The following is a 7,426-nucleotide window of genomic DNA, read 5'->3' on the forward strand; positions in this document are numbered from 1 at the left end:
AAATGCACAGGTTTCAAAATATTTTCTGTCTTATTTAGTGCTTGATAAGAATTTTAAAAGTTGCAAACAAATGTCAAAGAAATACCAACATATTGCTTATTAGATAAACAAAATACAATAATTTTCTTTTGGCATGTTAAGTACAATAGAAATAAAAGGTCAAACCGGAGGAGGATTATGAAACTGTCAATATCATAGAAAAAATTAATTATTGCACAACACCCTTCAACATATTTCAATCAATTATTATACTCACCATATCACATTAAATACATCAATCAAGTTTAAAACAACCTAAGAAGTTAATATCGGAAGATGTGTTAAATCTGGACAACTAAATGATGGGTTAAAAACCTACATTTCTGTGGCCCTGTACTGACGAGTTGAGCAGTGGACTGCCCAGCGCATTCAAATCATGTTTTTGCCTGTTTGACTGTCTGTTCTTGCAAATACTGTCTTTTGTCTGAAAAAGACGGTGATTACTCTTTGATTGTTGCTTAATGGATGTAAGCAATCCCGTCAGTTGTCACCCTAGCTAAAAATTGATTTTCCTGCGCTAGACTAATGTTCAAGGTGTCACAAGGTTAGCTAAAGGCAATTTACAGGCCACTGATGCTGGCAGGGTTCTTCCAGCGAGAATATTTGATTTGGTTAAAAAAAATAGGAAATTGCAAATCAGTAGTTTGAAATGCTAATGTTATTCTGCTTTCTATTTCTCTCTGTGATGGCACTGATGCCCATTTTGCACAAATGTGAATTTTTCTAGGTTGTCAAAGCAGAAATAGAATTCAATCAGCCAGCAAAACGTTTTTTGGAAAATAACTGAATCTTTTAATAATATTTACAGGGAAGTGATAAATCGCTGGAGATTACTAATCGTGCATTCTGTAAATGAGACTAAAGCAAAAAAAATTCTTTAAAAATTTGAATTAAAATTTATTCCCAAACCATTGAATAATTTTCTTCTGACTATTACTCTCTTTGAATAAATAAAGACTGAACAGAGGATTCATTATGTTGCTTCTGCATTATACATCATAATCCTAAATCTGATTTGACTTTGCCTCTATTGGCACCATAGGTTATGTTTTCTGCCTGGGAGAAGGCCACATGAAGTAGGGTAGTCTATAATTCCAGCATTCTTGTCAGTGGCATAATCTTTGGGATCAGCTTCATTGTAATTCTATGAGCTCTATGACTCAGAAATGCCTCTGTATGAGGCCTCACCTATCAAGTTTGGTGAGGGTTAGTATGAGGGCAGAAAATCGTTGCTCCTACAAAATTTAAAATCCAGCAGCAGCTTCCAACCATCTTCACGTTTCTTTTAATTAACGATGAAGCAAGATTATGGTCGGTGAAATATCTGGAAGGAATTAAAGTTGCCAGAGAACAATAACATTTTCTGGTGGGGCTGTGGAAGTTATGCTGGAAGAAATATGACAGAGGAGAGATCATCTTTTTTTAAATATATTTTATTCCTAACGATACAGAAAATTCCACAAATATATGAAACACACTGAAATATATTACAAACAGTTTACCATTTTGGTTGTTCTAAACAAATTGACTATGACCTCAAAGAACAACCCCAGTCCCCCCAACCCCCCTCCCCTCCACCCTGCCCTCCCCATCCCCAAGGTGAATCCGACACACCAAATCCGACTCCCCAAAAATCGCCACCAATGGCACGGCTAGGGTTGGTATGGGCCTCATCTACATGATCGCTGACATGGTCTCAAGGGCCAAGGCCCAGAACTCAGCCAATTTTGGTCAGGACTAGAACATATGTGAGTAATTCACTGGTCCCCTTAAACACCTCTCGCATCTATTCTCCACATCGAGGGAGAACCCGTTCATGCGCACTCTAATCACGTGAGCCCCATGGACAACTTTAAATTGTATCCGGCTCAGCCTGGCACAAGAGGAAGTCGAGTTCACACTGACACAGTATTTCAGTCCAGGCCCCTAACTTCAATTCCAAGCCCAGTTCTTCCTCCCACTTTCCCTTTATCGCTGCTAATGGAGCCTTCCATGTCTCCAGCAACCACCCACATATATCCGAGATTCTCCCTTCCCCCAGATCATCTTACAATAACAACCTATCTATCATTGGGCAGCACGGTAGCCTTGTGGATAGCACAATTGCTTCACAGCTCCAGGGTCCCAGGTTCGATTCCGGCTTGGGTCACTGTCTGTGCGGAGTCTGCACATCCTCCCCATGTGTGCGTGGGTTTCCTCCGGGTGCTCCGGTTTCCTCCCACAGTCCAAAGATGTTCAGGTTAGGTGGATTGGCCATGATAAATTGCCCTTAGTGTCCAAAATTGCCCTTAGTGTTGGGTGGGGTTACTGGGTTATGGGGATAGGGTGGAGGTGTTGACTTTGGGTAGGGTGCTCTTTCCAAGAGCCAGTGTAGACTCGATGGGCTGAATGGCCTCCTTCTGCACTGTAAATTCTGTGATTCTGTGAATGTGTGACTCGGCAACTGGGGGAACAAAGGGAATTCTTTGCAAAGTCCCGCACCTGCATATAGCTAAACTCAGTCCCTCTCGAGAGTTGATAATTTTCCTTCAACTCCTCCAATCCCGGGAACCTACCCTCCACAAACAGATCCCTAATCCTCTTGACCCCCTCCCTCTTCCAAATCGTATAAGTTGCGTCTATCCCCGATGGCGAAATCAGATTGGCGAAAATATCGACATGCTCCCCAACCAGAAATGGCATCTGAACTGATTTCAAATTGTAAGGAATGCCACCACAACTGGGCTCGTTGTAACCTGGTCGGGGATAACAGGAGAGGGGCAGTGACCAATGTCTTTAAACACTACCCGATGCAGGAAGCCTCCTCCATTTGCCCCCACACTGACCCCTGCTCCCCCAACCACCGTCACATCTTCTTTGCATTCGCTGCCATGTAGTATAACATTAAATTTTGGTAACAGCAGCCTCCCCGAATGCCATTCCCTCTGTAAAAAGTCTGTCCAGATCTCGGATATTTTACTTGCCCACACAAAGGCCAGATCCAAAACCACACTGGCTGCCGTAAAGGCCACCCTTATATTAAACAGGACCGTGACCCCTTTCAAACTTCAAATCCAAATTTGAGTGGACAGGCTGTCCCACCCACCCTTCCCTTAGCCTCATCTGATCCCTCACCCTCAAATGCATCGCCTGCAAAAAGATAACATCGGCTTTCAAGTTCTTCAAGTGTGCAAACACCCAGTATCTTTTGACCAGGCCATGTAACCCCCTCAAGTTCCATGTGATCATCCTAACAGGGGGTGTCTGAACACCCGCTCTATTGGGTTTCGCCATCTGTACTTTGTGAGGCGATCAAGCCAGATCCAGGCCCACTCGGTTTTGGGCCCACCCAAAATGGCTGCCATCACGGACCTCTCCCAAACTAACCACAAATACACCGGCATCACCAGCATTCTACCTTCCCCCCTCCTCTACTCCCCTCAACTTCCTAACCAATCCCCTCCCCCAGTCCCCTCCCCCCTCTTCCTTTCGAATCACCAACCCGCCCAACCAAATCCCTAAAAACCCCCTCCCCCCCCCCGAACGATGAGAACCTAATCAGCCTGTTGCCTGCCCCCACCAGCTTGACCACCCCCACCCCTCCCTGGCTACCCCCTGCAACCCCTGCCTTCACACTGCTCCCATTTACTAGCATCCCTGCTAGCATGGTGATCCCCACTTGGAAAGCCACAGAAAGTAGCCCAAGCAACCCTTCACCTCACTCCCCCATCTGGATTAGTGCAAACTGGAAGAATAAACCCAAACCCCATCTTAACGATGCCCCAAACTACTAACAAGAGAAAATCGCAGAGCTCAAAGTAACGCCAACATCAACCATGGCGAAGAACCAGCACATGAACATGTAACACCTCCAGACATTCAAATAATAATGACATCAAAATTTTACATCATCACCATTAATCCTCCCCCAAACCATTCTTTCTCAAAGATATTTGCCTCCTCTGGTGTATTAAAATAATGTCCTTTGTTCTTGAACATGACCCATAGTTTGGCCAGGTTGGCCCCAATGTCCTGATATATGCGTATGGAGTGCCCATCCCAGCTATGGTCTCGCGTGGACTTCACCCACCTCAAAATTCGCTCATTCTCCAAGTATTTATGCAAACAAACAATTCCCGTCCATGGTGGATCTCTGGCTTTCGGCTTCTGATGCATCAACCGGTGGGCCTGATCCACCTTCTCGAAGACCCCATCCCCGACCAGCTTCCCAAACACCTTTGCCATGTATTCGGTGGCGCTCATACCTTTGACTCCCTCCGGCAGCCCAACTTTCCTTAGATTTTGACACCTGGATCGATTCTCCTGGTCATCCACCTTAGCCATCAAAACCTTGAGAGTCACCTCCAGAACTGATATCTCTTCCTCTAAAGAGACAATCCGGTTGTTGTGATCCGAGACCACACACTCCACTTCCTGAATCATCGCGCCCTGTGACTCCAGTCGCTGCTCTACCCTTTCCAACGCCCCGCGAGGAGGAGCTGCTGCTACCTCAGTCGCCCTGCACAGGTCCTCCCGCATGTCCTGCTGGTGCTTCTTCAATTCACCAGCAATGAACTCCACTAACTGCTCTGTTGGAAATGAGGAGGACGATGATGACACGGTGAGATCTGCCATCTTTTCCTTCACTGCGCCACAAAGGTCCTCCAAATCTTGAGTGGGGGCTTTGTCCGATTTAAGCCTGGTATTATAACGCACCAACATTCCACATCAGAGGAAAATCCCACAGCTTCAATTTCTTTTACCGGGTAGAAAGGTCCAAAAACCGAAGTCTCCTGATGAAGGAGCTGCGCTCCGAAAGCTAGTGATTCCAAATAAACCTGTTGGACTTTAACCTGATGTTTTAAGACTTCTTACTGTGCTCACCCCAGTCTGATGCGGCATCTCCACATCAAAGTCTCCAAGTAGGAGCCACCTTGTGTGCGACCCATTAGCTCGTGGCCACCGTCGGATGTCAGGAGAGATTGGGAACGATCTAACGGAAAAATTTCTAAGTGTGGTAGTGAGTGGGACCAGCCGGGTGTTTCCCGACGTGTCTATGGCCATCAGTGCGGGGAGTGTCACCAGGAGGATCCACACCCATTGCCGCAAGAAGCTAAATTACCCCCACTGGTCTGCAGTGGCGAGTTGGCATCTCCCCCCTGGCACCGGTCCCCACCGGACAGCTGTGCCCTCTCCATGACCCTGCAGTTGGCACCGAACCACCACCCAGCCCCCAGCACAATGCCAGGCCTGTGCCCTGCACACACTGACACCCACCTGCGCACCCCACCCGTGCCCAGTGGCAGTGACAACTCTTGACGGCCGCCATAGCGCACCCCCGCACCCCCCCCCCCCCCCCCCCCCCCCGCACAATGCACAAAGTGTGCTGCTCACGATGCCCTCTCCCCGTCCCCGCAGGAGAAGTTGGATCACAACAGATGGGACGGAGCCGAGACGGCTGGCGGGGTGCCGGACATCAGAGTCCTCACCCCATACGTGGAACATGGAGGGTACAGGGGTGGCTGAGGTCAAATCGGCCACTGATGTTGAAATTGGCCTATGTCGAAGAGGTGAATACCCATCAGCCCCCAGATTACATGTGTGTTGTCCTGTCCATGCCAGACAGAATGGTCCTTCCCTCCCATTACCTTTGACGCCAATTCGCAATTCTCCGGTGCCTTGCGGTTCGGAATGCAGGTACAGTAAACACCATTTGCATATCATTAACGGGCCTGACCCGGAATTCTCTGGGGCCTCTGCGATTCTCCGCCTCCGATGGGCCGAGTTCCCGATGGCGCGGTTCACTTGTGCTTTTAAAAATCGTGAAACCGGAGTCGTGGCTGCAGAGGAAGAGAGAGGGAGTACGGAAAGTGTCCAACATCTCCAGTTTTCTGACAGTTGTGCCGCTGGCTGGGGAGCTTCTGACAGGGCTGGAGGGAGTAGCAGGGGGTGGCCATGAGGTGGGCTGTGGGGTCAGGATGGACGGGCACAGAACACCATTGCTGCAGCCGGAAAGGCAGCCATGCAGTTGCACATGCCAGTGACAGCCCACTGTGAACTTAGGGCCATGGGTCATATAGATGTCTGCCCAGGCCACCTCCATAGGTGCCTTCTGGCCCCAGCTGATCCATCAGCTGTCTGGGTGCACTCCAGTGCAACCAGTGCCATCTTGTTGGCTGGAATGAGTGAGTGTGGGGATTGTAATGTGTATATGTGGCTGCATCATGTCAGCCTCCTGAGTGTCAATCACAGACCCAGCGAATCCCGCACCATTTTTCATTATGTGGAGATGCCGGTGTTGGACTGGGGTGAACACAGTAAGAAGTCTTACAACACCAGGTTAAAGTCCAACAGGTTTGTTTTGAATCACTAGCTTTCGGAGCATTGCTCCTTCCTCAGGTGAATGAAGAGGTAGGTTCCAGAAACATATATATAGATAAAGTCAAAGATGCAAGTTGATACTTTGAATGCGAGCATTAGCAGGTAATTAAGTCTTTGCAGATCCAGAGATAGGGTTAACCCCAAGTTAAAGAGGTGTGAATTGTCTCAAGCCAGGAAAGTTGATAGGATTTTGCAAGCCCAGGCCAGATGGTGCGGGGTGAATGTAATGCGACATGAATCCAAGGTCCCGGTTGAGGCCGCACTCATGTGTGCGGAACTTGGCTATAAGTCATTGTCGCAGCGTCTGCATGGTCTCGCCAATGTACCACGCTTCGGGACATCCTTTCCTGCAGCATATGAGGTAGACAACGTTGGCCGAGTCGCACGAGAATGTACCGCATACCTGGTGTGTGGTGTTTTCACGTGTAATGGTGGTATCCATGTCGATGATCTGGCACGTCTTGCAGAGATTGCCATGGCAGGGTTGTGTGGTGTTGTGGTCGCTGTTTTGAAGGCTGGGTAGTTTGCTGCAAACAATGGTTTGTTTGAGGTTGCGTGCTTGTTTGAAGGCAAGTAGTGGGAATGTGGGGATGACCTTGGCAAGATGTTCGTCTTCATCGATGATGTGTTGAAGGCTGCGAAGAAGATGTCGTAGTTTCTCCACTCCGGGGAAGTACTGGACGACGAAGGGTACTCTGTCGGTTGTGCCCCGTGTTTGTCCTCTGAGGAGGTCGGTGTGGTTTTTTGCTGTGGCGCGTTGGAACTATCGATCGATGAGTCGAACTCCATATCCCTTTCGTACGAGGGCATCTTTCAGCATTTGTAGATGTCTGTTATGCTCCTCCTCATCTGAGCAGATCCTGTGTATATGGAGGGCTTGTCCATCGGGGATGGCTTCTTTAATGTGTTTAGGGTGGAAGCTGGAGAAGTGGAGCATTGTGAGATTATCCGTGGGCTTGCGGTAAAGCGTGAGGTGACCGTCCTTGATGGACATGAGTGTGTCCAAAAATGCAACCGATTTTGGAGA

Source organism: Scyliorhinus torazame, chromosome 6 (genome assembly GCF_047496885.1).
Source record: "Scyliorhinus torazame isolate Kashiwa2021f chromosome 6, sScyTor2.1, whole genome shotgun sequence".
Taxonomy (NCBI): Eukaryota; Metazoa; Chordata; class Chondrichthyes; order Carcharhiniformes; family Scyliorhinidae; genus Scyliorhinus; species Scyliorhinus torazame.